Here is a 10,761-nt window from a genome sequence, read left to right as displayed (position 1 = left end):
GATGAGGTAACAAGGGGTTTTTTTAGGGTTTTTCTCATGGCTTTAAAAGGATATTTTAGGGCTTTTTTGGAGGAGTTTTCCAGGAATTTTCCGGTAATGTTTAGGATACTTTTAGGGCTTTTTCAGGGCTTTTAAAAGATTTTGTTAGGGTATTTTAAGGGCTTTCTTAGTACTTTTAAGAATTGTTTGGGGGGGGATTTGGGTGTTCTTGGGGGTTTTTTAGGACTATTGAGGGTATGTGGAGGACTTTTTAGGGCTAGGGTACTTCTAGGGTTTTTGAGGAAATTTTTAGGTTTTTTTAGGGTCTTATCAGGGCATTTTAAGGATTTTTGGGGTATTTTTTGAGCTCTTTTTGGACTATTTAGGGTATATTTAGGGATTTCTAAAGGTTCTTTGGGGATTTTTAGGGTTTTTTTAAAAGTAGGATATTTCCAGTGTATTCTAACAGCATTCTGAGGCTGTTTTTAGGTTTTCATGGGGTTTTTAGGACATTTTGAAGATTAGGAGGTTTTCAGAGAATTTTTAGGTTTTTTTAGGGTCTTTTCATGGCACAACACATGAAGGCTGAGGGGCAGCTTGAGGGGCACTGTGGGGGCTTGAGGGTGACAGAGGCTGGGAGCTGAGGGAGGAACAGGGAGAGGGGACAGCGGGTGACACACAGAGATGCTGAGGGTGGCAGGGGCAGCTGTAGGATGACACAGAGAAGCTGGGGGCTGAGGGGCAAAGGAGAGGGGTCAAGGGTGACACACAGGAGCTGAGGGCCATGGGCACCCAGAGAGGAAAGACGGTTAATTTCCTTAGTAAGGGAAGTCTGGCAGCCCATGGTTTAAGGGGCAGACGAAGGGCTGTGCAGGGGAAGGAACTCCTCACAGGACCTTTCTTCACCTCAAGCCCCACTCCAAGGTCTAGCAGCCCCCCTGTGCCCAGCTGCTTTCAGAGGGTTACCCAGTCACACCCGCACAGGGAGCTGCTAGTCCAGAGGGGCTAACGGGGGCATCCCAAGGGTCCCTCCTTGGGACCCTACGGTCCCTACGGGAACTACGGTCGGAGCATCCAGCACGGACTAGGGAGCAGCCAGACCCACCTCGGCACGGAGCATCACTTTGAGAAAATGCCAAGGGAAGAGCCCTTTTGCCAAGGGGCAGCATCTGAGCAGGCCAGGCAGCATGTGGGGTTCCAGGAGAGGGCTTTCAACTTTCCCCTTTTACTGTGTCAGTCCCTCCCCAGGGCCCCCAGACCCTCCACAGCACTCCTAGAAAGGAGAGGGGTTATTAGGAGAAAAAGGGTTTAGAAAAAAGGCAAAAAGCTTCCTTTTCCTTTATATTTTGTGTTCAAACTGGGAGGGACTCTGCTTCCCCTGCCATTTTAATAGTCTCAGTTGAAAGAATCCCTGCCTTTTCTATGCTGTCAGGGGTGTTAATTGACAGGGAGTCCGCATTTTCTATTATTTTCCAGTTTAAGTAGAAAGGAAAAGTATTGAAAATGTTTCTTATGGGTTTGAATTTAGGATAGCCGGCCCCTTTTTGTTGTCCTGAGGCCTAAATTGAGGGAGAAGCCCAGCTATCCCTCCATAAGAGTTTGAACTGAGGGAAAAATCCCTCTTTTTTCATCACTGGAGAGATTTAAAGTGATGAAAACCCCTCTTTTCCCAGTACTTAAGGAGAATAAATTAAAGGGCAGAAGCTATTTATTTGCCATTGTATTAGTTTCAGTAGAAGTAAATGCCCCATTTCCTCTGTTTAACCCTCTGTTTAAGGGGTGCACTGGAAGGAAGCTCTGCCTTTTTCAGCATTTTAAGGGTTTAAAACTACATTTCAGGGCCCTTCTTTCTGTGCCGTAGGACCAAGTACCTCAGAGTAGGGTGAGCCTAGCATGCACTTAACCCTTACACTGCCTGGGAAGCTTTTATTTTTCTTATTTTTACTTATAATGTAGATAGGCCTAATTAGAGGTCCCAAGGAGACTTAGACTATTCATATCATAAGCCTTCTTCTCCACTGGACTTAGTCACACTTGAAGTACTACTTAGTAGCCACTAAGGAATAATTATAAGTAAGTTAACAGCAAATTACCCAATTTATCTAGTTATGCTGCCTAAACAGAAAGTTATATTTCTTACCAGTTTTCTGCCCTTTTACTCCAAGTAGTTGTTGCAAAAAAGAAAGCACTGTTATTTTTCTGAAGAGTTTTCTTCTATAACAAGCCCTTTGCTCCCCTTGAATTTGAGTCATAGGAGCCAAACAGCTGTAGCTTCTCTGAGGGCTTTTATGCCCGGTGGGATCAGCCCCCTCCCTTTTCCTGGGTGCCATGGGAACGAGAGGCGGGCACCATCAGGGGTATATTAACCCCAGCTTTTGCTGAGGGGGTTCATTCCCTCTCTGGGATGTGCTAGGATAAGAGCTCTCTTCTCATTTCAGTCAAGAGGCTCTTTCAGCTTATCGCAGCTTGTTTTCAGTAGGTGTTTCTGGGTACCTAAAGCAACAGAGGCTTTAAAGATGCTGCGAAGAAAACAGCATAGAATACAGGGACTATTTAAGTTCACAATTTTGGGTTTTGTGTTTAGGGGTGGTAAAGTGCATTTGTAATTTCTGGTTTTGTTCATATTTTGTTTTGTATTTTTTTTTAGGAAGAGTGCAGCTTCCAGAGGCTCCAGGTTGTGTCAACTACAACACTTTTCAGCAGATTCATCATGTCACAAGAGGGATCTGCCCAGTATCAAAGATGATGTTTGAGATTGAGGCTTCAGGTGAGTTGAGGATTGTGACTAGGAGAGGGAGGCTGAGCAGGTATCCAGTTAGGAGTTATTGTTGGGGGGGTGGTTTTGAAGGCAGCAGGGTGAGAAAGGGTGTTTATTTGAGCCTCCACCCCAAGGCTTTTCAGAAGCCTAGCAGAGGCATTCACATGTCTTACAGCACACACGGTCATCCACTGCACTCACAGGAACGCCATTTCACTTTGCCTTTCTCTTACCCAGGTGCCACTCATAATAATGGCCACAGCCTTGGAATCAGGATGAAGCTGGAGCCTGAAGGAGCCAGGCACACTCAGGAGAGGGCAAGTATCTGACTTGCTGGGATTTGGCCCACATAACTCTGTACTCATACTTTGGTTTTGTTTTTCTTTATTGTAGCTGACCGAGAGGCTAACAGGCAATCACGGGGCCCTCCGAGGCAGACTCATTTCAGGTGCAACGTGGATCCACATCACCGATCATCCAAAAGATAAGTCAGGGCCACGGCCTGGAGATGGGACAATGGGAGAGTAGCGGGTTGGGAGTTCCTGGGACAGATTTAAAAATTAGCAGAGGGAAAAGCAATCTTCTCCAAGGGCCCTCTTAGGACAGCTAAAGGGGGAGGCTCTCCTTTTGATGGCAGCTTTCGGGCGGGCAGCGCAGAACAGTTCCAGTCCACGTCGTGTTGTCCGGTGTACCGTGTTACCTAGTGTGTCCTTGGGGTCCCTTTTGCCTTTTCCCCTCGAGACCCTCACCACAAGCATGATGTGTTGTGTTTGTTATCCCCCTGTTTGTCACATTCTGTGTCACGGGTGTCCGCACATGTTTGTGGCGGAGCTGCTCTGCCCTGCCCTGCCGCATAGCCTGCTGCAACAGGACAAGTCCCAGGGACTTGCAGTTTGTGGGGTATTGCCAGACTCTAGATGATATTCCTAGATAGACAGAAGATGTTTGGAGCTGTGAAGTTATCCTGCAGCCCTTTGACTTTTGTCCTCGCTTTCTTTCAGATGCAGAAGGATAAAATCCAGGGCAAAATCCATCCACCCATCCCGAGTGAGGAGGTTCCCCCGAGCAGGTCAATCACCGTTTGTCTCTGCAGGGGGAGTGTAAAGTGTGACTCTGTTACAGCACTGTTCTTTTCCTTTTTAGGAGGTAAAACTGGATATCGGCAGTCAAGATGAGGTGGGCAAGGTGAGCATTGAGTAGCGTCCAGAAGCAGTTGTTATTGCTCCAGTCTCGCTTTCCGGTGCAACTCTAAGCATCTGTTCCCGTTTCTGCGCTTTAGGCAATCCACTCGGAGTACACCGAGCCCCAGTCACCAACCGGCCGACGCACCGGGTGTGCCGCTCTCCCGAGCCCTGCGGAAGAATCACGGGACTCGTCGATGAAGCCTCTGCCTTTTCTGTTTAAAGGTGTCACCAGGGTAGCCTTGGGCACCGGCCGAGGAGTCACTGGTGAGTCGGGGAAGTAGAGAAGAGGAGCAAGGGTCCGCTCAGGTTTCAGCAATGCCACATGACCTTGTCTCCTCTTACACCAGGCTTACCCGGTGACAACTCCATCAGCCTCGGAGCGCTGCCGAAGGGTGCGGCCCCAGGAGCCAGGCATTCTTAGGAGAACGGTGAGTAGCAGAATTGTTGGGTTTTGGCCAGTGTGCTGCAGAGATCATGCATTGATATTTGGATTTCTTTCATGTAGCTAAGAAACAACAGGAAGCTGTTGAACAACAGTGCCAGCAGGAACTTCCCAGACGTTGAGGCGGCCTTCCTTCACACCTGACACGGACCGGCATCCCCAGATGTCCGAGAGATAAGTAGAGGGCTACAACCCACAGAGGGGATGAAAGAGGGGCGCAGGGTAGGGACCCACCGGGAGGGGTTTTTGAGTCTCCTTTGCAGATGGGGGTGTCCATGGAGCGGCCCCTTAGGCCCCTAAAAGCAAAGCCTGACTTTTCAGCACGGTGCTGAGGTGCGCAGGGCAGAGCAGTCCCGGTGTGTATCGTGTCACTTGTCTTTTGTGTATTATGTGTGTTTGGATGTGTCATGTCCTTTACCTTAGGCCTTGGAGGGGCCTGTCAGAAACCCTGGCATCATTGTTAGCATCTGCGATCTCTGCATTCCTCAGCCTGGCAGCCAAGCTGTAGAACTTTGGACTCAGGAGCTCAGACAGGCATCAGACTCTCTTGTCTTCTTAGAAGCATCCGGTCAGGTGTCTTTTCAGGTCCTGTTCTGAGCTGTATGGACAGCTGTGCCCTGCCAGGATCCATTATGGCGGACTAGGACTGGAAAGAACGAGAGGGCAGGTAGAGGCTTCTGACCATGGGATTCTCGGGCATCCATCTTTGCAGTTCTTGGAATAAATCATTCAGTTAGCATCTTCTTCCTCCAGGTTTCTCTGAGCCTCATCAGCTCACCATTGGTCTCCCCTCGGTCATCCCCTTTTGCATTCTCTCAGTCCTCGCAGCCATTTTCCTTGCCAGGAGCTTTCTGTCCGTGTTGTGTCCCCGTTGTTTGTCACGTCCCGTCTGTCCTGTGTCACAGGTGTCCGCACACACATTTGTGCCGGAGCTGCTCTGCTCTGCCGCATAGCCTGGTGCAATAGGAGAAGTCCCGGGGACTTGAAGTTTGTAATGTGGGATGTAGTTGGACTCTAGGTGGGATTTGTAGATGGACACAGGATATCTGGAGCTCTTAAGTTATTCTGCAACAGTTTGACTCTTGTCCTGACTTTTTTTTTCAGATTCAGATGGATTAAATGTGTGCCAGAGGGCCCCATCCCGGGTGAGCGCTTTCCCCCGAGCAGGTGAGGCACCATTTGTCTCTGCAGCAGAAGTGTATGCGGTGACTCTGTTACAGCTCTGTTCTTTGTCTTTCTTTTTAGGAAGTAAATCTGGATACCAGCAGTCAAGGTGAGCAGTGGAGAGAAGTAGTTGTTATTGCTCAGGTCTCAGTTTCTGGTGCTGCTCTAAGCTTCCTTTCTCTTTTTTGTGCCTTAGGCAATCCACTCGGAGCCTGCCAAGCCCCCGTCACCGGCCGGCCGATGCACCGGGTTCCCTGCACGTGTGAGCCCTGTGGATGCATTACAGGACCTGGTGAGGAAGCCCTGAACTCTTCTATTTAAAGGTGCCATCCGGGTGGCCTTGGGCACCTGCCAAGGAGTTGCGGTGAGTCGGGGAAGTAGGGAGGAGGAGCGAGGGTCCCCTCAGGTTTCAGCCATGCCAAATCACCTCATCTCCTCTTAACCCAGGCACCCCCCGTGACGACGGCCTCGGTCTCCGAGCGTTCCCGAAGCGTGCGGCCCGAGCAGCCGAGCGTTCTTAGGAGCATGGTGAGTAGCAGACTTGTGGGGTTTTGGCCGATGGGCTGCCAAGATCGGGCACTGATGTTTGGTTTTCTTTAATACAGCTGTGTGAGAGACACCAGCCCGGTGCCAGCAGGACCTTCCCGGCTGACAAAGTGGCCTTTCTTCGCACCCGAGACCAGCATCCCCAGCTGTGCGAGAGATAAGTAGAGGGCCACGACCCACAGGGGGGATGAAAGCAGGGGGCTGGTTTGGGAATTACTGGGAGGGGTTTTTGAGTCCCTTTTGGAGATTGGGGGTGTCCATGAAGCGGCCCCTTAGGCCCCCTAAAAGCGAAGCCTGACTTCGGATCACAGCGCTGAGGTGCGCAGGGCAGAGCAGTCCCGGTGTGTATCGTGTCACTTGTCTTTTGTGTATTATGTGTGTTTGGATGTGTCATGTCTTTTACTTTAGGCCTTGGAGGGGCCTGTCAGAAACCCTGGCATCATTGTTAGCATCTGCGATCTCTGCATTCCTCGGCCTGGCACCCAGGCCATAGAACTTTCGCCTCAGGAGCTCAGACAGGCATCAGACTCTCTTGTCTCTTTAGCCGCATCCGGTCAGGTGTCTTTTCAGGTCTTGTTCTGAGCTGTGTGGACAGCTCTGCCCCGCCAGGATCCATTATGGCGGACTAGGACTGGAAAGAACGTGAGGGCAGGTAGAGGCCGCTGACTGTACGATTCTTGGGCGTCCATCTTTGCAGTTCTTGGAATAAATCATTCAGTTAGCATCTTCTTCCTCCAGGTTTCTCTGAGCCTCATCAGCTCACCATCGGTCTCCCCTCGGTCATCTCCTTTTGCATTCTCTCAGTCCTCGCAGCCATTTTCCTTGCCAGGAGCTTTCTGTCCGTGTTGTGTCCCCGTTGTCTGTCACGTCCCGTCTGTCCTGTGTCACGGGTGACTGCACACATATTTGTTCCGGAGCTGCTCTGCCCTGCCGCATAGCCCGGTGCAATATGAGAAGTCCCGGGGACTTGAAGTTTTTAATGTGGGGTGCAGTTGGACTCTAGGTGGGATGTGTAGATGGACACAGGATATCTGGGGCTCTTAAGTTATTCTGCAACAGTTTGACTCTTGTCCTGACTTTTTTTTTCAGATTCAGATGGATTAAACGTGTGCCAGAGGGCCCCATCCCGGGTGAGCGCTTTCCCCCGAGCAGGTGAGGCACCATTTGTCTCTGCAGCAGAAGTGTATGTGGTGACTCTGTTACAGCTCTGTTCTTTGTCTTTCTTTTTAGGAAGTAAATCTGGATACCAGCAGTCAAGGTGAGCAGTGGAGAGAAGTAGTTGTTATTGCTCAGGTCTCAGTTTCTGGTGCTGCTCTAAGCTTCCTTTCTCTTTTTTGTGCCTTAGGCAATCCACTCGGAGCCTGCCAAGCCCCCGTCACCAGCCGGCCGATGCACCGGGTTCCCTGCACGTGTGAGCCCTGTGGATGCATTACAGGACCTGGTGAGGAAGCCCTGAACTCTTCTATTTAAAGGTGCCATCCGGGTGGCCTTGGGCACCTGCCAAGGAGTTGCGGTGAGTCGGGGAAGTAGGGAGGAGGAGCGAGGGTCCCCTCAGGTTTCAGCCATGCCAAATCACCTCATCTCCTCTTAACCCAGGCACCCCCCGTGACGACGGCCTCGGTCTCCGAGCGTTCCCGAAGCGTGCGGCCCGAGCAGCCGAGCGTTCTTAGGAGCATGGTGAGTAGCAGACTTGTGGGGTTTTGGCCGATGGGCTGCCAAGATCGGGCACTGATGTTTGGTTTTCTTTAATACAGCTGTGTGAGAGACACCAGCCCGGTGCCAGCAGGACCTTCCCGGCTGACAAAGTGGCCTTTCTTCGCACCCGAGACCAGCATCCCCAGCTGTGCGAGAGATAAGTAGAGGGCCACGACCCACAGGGGGGATGAAAGCAGGGGGCTGGTTTGGGAATTACTGGGAGGGGTTTTTGAGTCCCTTTTGGAGATTGGGGGTGTCCATGAAGCGGCCCCTTAGGCCCCCTAAAAGCGAAGCCTGACTTCGGATCACAGCGCTGAGGTGCGCAGGGCAGAGCAGTCCCGGTGTGTATCGTGTCACTTGTCTTTTGTGTATTATGTGTGTTTGGATGTGTCATGTCTTTTACTTTAGGCCTTGGAGGGGCCTGTCAGAAACCCTGGCATCATTGTTAGCATCTGCGATCTCTGCATTCCTCGGCCTGGCACCCAGGCCATAGAACTTTCGCCTCAGGAGCTCAGACAGGCATCAGACTCTCTTGTCTCTTTAGCCGCATCCGGTCAGGTGTCTTTTCAGGTCTTGTTCTGAGCTGTGTGGACAGCTCTGCCCCGCCAGGATCCATTATGGCGGAGTAGGACTCAAAAGAATGTGAGGGCAGGTAGAGGCCGCTGACTGTACGATTCTTGGGCGTCCATCTTTGCAGTTCTTGGAATAAATCATTCAGTTAGCATCTTCTTCCTCCAGGTTTCTCTGAGCCTCATCAGCTCACCATCGGTCTCCCCTCGGTCATCTCCTTTTGCATTCTCTCAGTCCTCGCAGCCATTTTCATTGCCAGGAGATTTCTGTCCGTGTTGTGTCCCCGTTGTCTGTCACGTCCCGTCTGTCCTGTGTCACGGGTGACTGCACACATATTTGTTCCGGAGCTGCTCTGCCCTGCCGCATAGCCCGGTGCAATATGAGAAGTCCCGGGGACTTGAAGTTTTTAATGTGGGGTGCAGTTGGACTCTAGGTGGGATGTGTAGATGGACACAGGATATCTGGAGCTCTTAAGTTATCCTGCAACAGTTTGACTCTTGTCCTAACTTTGTTTTCAGATTCAGATGATTAAACGTGTGCCAGAGGGCCCCATCCCGGGTGAGCGGTTTCCCCCGAGCAGGTGAGGCACCATTTGTCTCTGCAGCAGAAGTGTATGTGGTGACTCTGTTACAGCTCTGTTCTTTGTCTTTCTTTTTAGGAAGGAAATCTGGATACCAGCAGTCAAGGTGAGCAGTGGAGAGAAGTAGCTGTTATTGCTCAGCTCTCAGTTTCTGGTGCTGCTCTAAGCTTCCATTCTCTTTTTTGTGCTTTAGGCAATCCACTCGGAGCCTGCCAAGCCCCCGTCACCAGCCGGCCGACGCACCGGGTTCCCTGCATGTGTGAGCCCTGTGGATGCATTACAGGACCTGGTGATGAAGCCCTGAACTTTTCTATTTAAAGGTGCCATCCAGGTGGCCTTCAGCAGCTGCCCAGGAGTTGCGGTGAGTCGGGGAAGTAGGGGGGAGGAGCGAGGGTCCCCTCAGGTTTCAGCCATGCCAAATCCCCTCATCTCCTCTTAACCCAGGCACCCCCGGGACGACGGCCTCGGTCTCTGAGCGTGCCCGAAGCGTGCGGCCCGAGCAGCCGAGCGTTCTTAGGAGCGCGGTGAGTAACAGACTTGTGGGCTTTTGGCCGATGGGCTGCCAAGATCGGGCACTGATGTTTGGTTTTCTTTAATACAGCTGTCCGAGAGACACCAGCCCGGTGCCAGCAGGAGCTTCCTGGCTGACGAGGTGGCCTTTCTTCACACCTGAGACCGGCATCCCCAGCTGCGCGAGAGATAAGTAGAGGCCCACGACCTACAGGGGGGATGAAAGCAGGGTGCTGGTTTGGGAATTACTGGGAGGGGTTTTTGAGTCCCCTTTGGAGATGGGGGCTGTCCATGAAGCGGCCCCTTAGGCCCCATAAAAGCAAAGCCTGACTTTGGATCACAGCGCTGAGGAGAGCAGGGCAGAGCAGTCCCGGTGTGTATTGTGTCACTTGTCTTTTGTGTATTATGTGTGTTTGGATGTGTCATGTCTTTTACTTTAGGCCTTGGAGGGGCCTGTCAGAAACCCTGGCATCGTTGTTAGCATCTGCGATCTCTGCATTCCTCGGCCTGGCACCCAGGCCATAGAACTTTCGCCTCAGGAACTCAGACAGGCATCAGACTCTCTTGTCTCTTTAGCCGCATCCGGTCAGGTGTCTTTTCAGGTCTTGTTCTGAGCTGTGTGGACAGCTCTGCCCCGCCAGGATCCATTATGGCGGACTAGGACTGGAAAGAACGTGAGGGCAGGTAGAGGCTTCTGGCCGTAGGATTCTCAGGCATCCATCTTTGCAGTTTTTGGACTAAATCATTCGGTTAGCATCTTGTTCCTCCAGGTTTCTCTGAGCCTCATCAGCTCGCCATTGGTCTTACCTCAGCCATGTAATTTTCTGTCCTTGTGCTCCTTGCAGTCATGCTTCTTGTCTTGAGATTTCTGTTCGTGTTGTGTCCCTGTTATTTGTCACATCCTGTCTGTCCTGTTTCACGGGTGTGCGCACACATTTGTGCCGGAGCTGCTCTGCCCTGCTGCATAGCCCGGTGCAATATGAGAAGTCCCGGGGACTTGGAGTTTGTAATGTGGGGTGCAGTTGGACTCTAGGTGGGATTTGTAGATGGACACAAGATATCTGGAGCTCTTAAGTTATCCTGCAACAGTTTGACTCTTGTCCTAACTTTCTTTCAGATGCAGAAGGATAAAATCCAGGGCAGAGCCCCCCATCCCAGGTGCGGGGATTCCCCTGAGCAGGTGAGTCCATGTTTTTCTCTGCAGAGGAAACCTAAATGGTGGCTGTTACAGCATTGTTCTTTGTCTCTATTTTTAGGAAGTCAAGGCCGAGAGCAGCAGTCAAGGCCGAGTGGGCGAGGTGAGCATTGAGTAGCATACAGAAGCAGTTGTTAT

At 51.3% G+C, this 10,761-nt stretch overlaps 4 long non-coding RNA genes across 5 annotated transcripts; all 4 read left to right on the top strand.

Annotated features, from left to right (window-relative positions):
- The first annotated feature begins 2,626 nt into the window (after window positions 1-2,626).
- LOC143695170 (uncharacterized) lies at window positions 2,627-4,666 on the top strand. Its single transcript, XR_013184150.1, has 6 exons — window positions 2,627-2,746; window positions 2,975-3,806; window positions 3,881-3,922; window positions 4,017-4,185; window positions 4,269-4,349; window positions 4,427-4,666. It is a non-coding gene; the product is annotated as an uncharacterized LOC143695170 (long non-coding RNA).
- A 598-nt stretch (window positions 4,667-5,264) lies between these two features.
- LOC143695168 (uncharacterized) lies at window positions 5,265-7,095 on the top strand. Its single transcript, XR_013184146.1, has 5 exons — window positions 5,265-5,530; window positions 5,609-5,636; window positions 5,724-5,891; window positions 5,975-6,055; window positions 6,133-7,095. It is a non-coding gene; the product is annotated as an uncharacterized LOC143695168 (long non-coding RNA).
- Window positions 7,096-7,422: 327 nt separating this feature from the next.
- On the top strand, window positions 7,423-8,323 carry LOC143695152 (uncharacterized). The gene is made up of 3 exons (XR_013184112.1): window positions 7,423-7,586; window positions 7,670-7,750; window positions 7,828-8,323. It is a non-coding gene; the product is annotated as an uncharacterized LOC143695152 (long non-coding RNA).
- Window positions 8,324-8,399: 76 nt separating this feature from the next.
- Window positions 8,400-10,002, top strand: LOC143695153 (uncharacterized). Of its 2 annotated transcripts, XR_013184114.1 has the most exons (5): window positions 8,400-8,918; window positions 8,997-9,024; window positions 9,112-9,279; window positions 9,363-9,442; window positions 9,520-10,002. It is a non-coding gene; the product is annotated as an uncharacterized LOC143695153 (long non-coding RNA). The 2 variants fall into 2 exon arrangements; XR_013184113.1 differs by having other exon boundaries at window positions 9,112-9,442.
- The last annotated feature ends 759 nt before the right edge of the window (window positions 10,003-10,761 follow it).

Source organism: Agelaius phoeniceus, chromosome 13 (assembly GCF_051311805.1).
Source record: "Agelaius phoeniceus isolate bAgePho1 chromosome 13, bAgePho1.hap1, whole genome shotgun sequence".
Classification (NCBI taxonomy): Eukaryota; Metazoa; Chordata; class Aves; order Passeriformes; family Icteridae; genus Agelaius; species Agelaius phoeniceus.
This window is presented reverse-complemented; position numbering and strand designations above follow the sequence as displayed.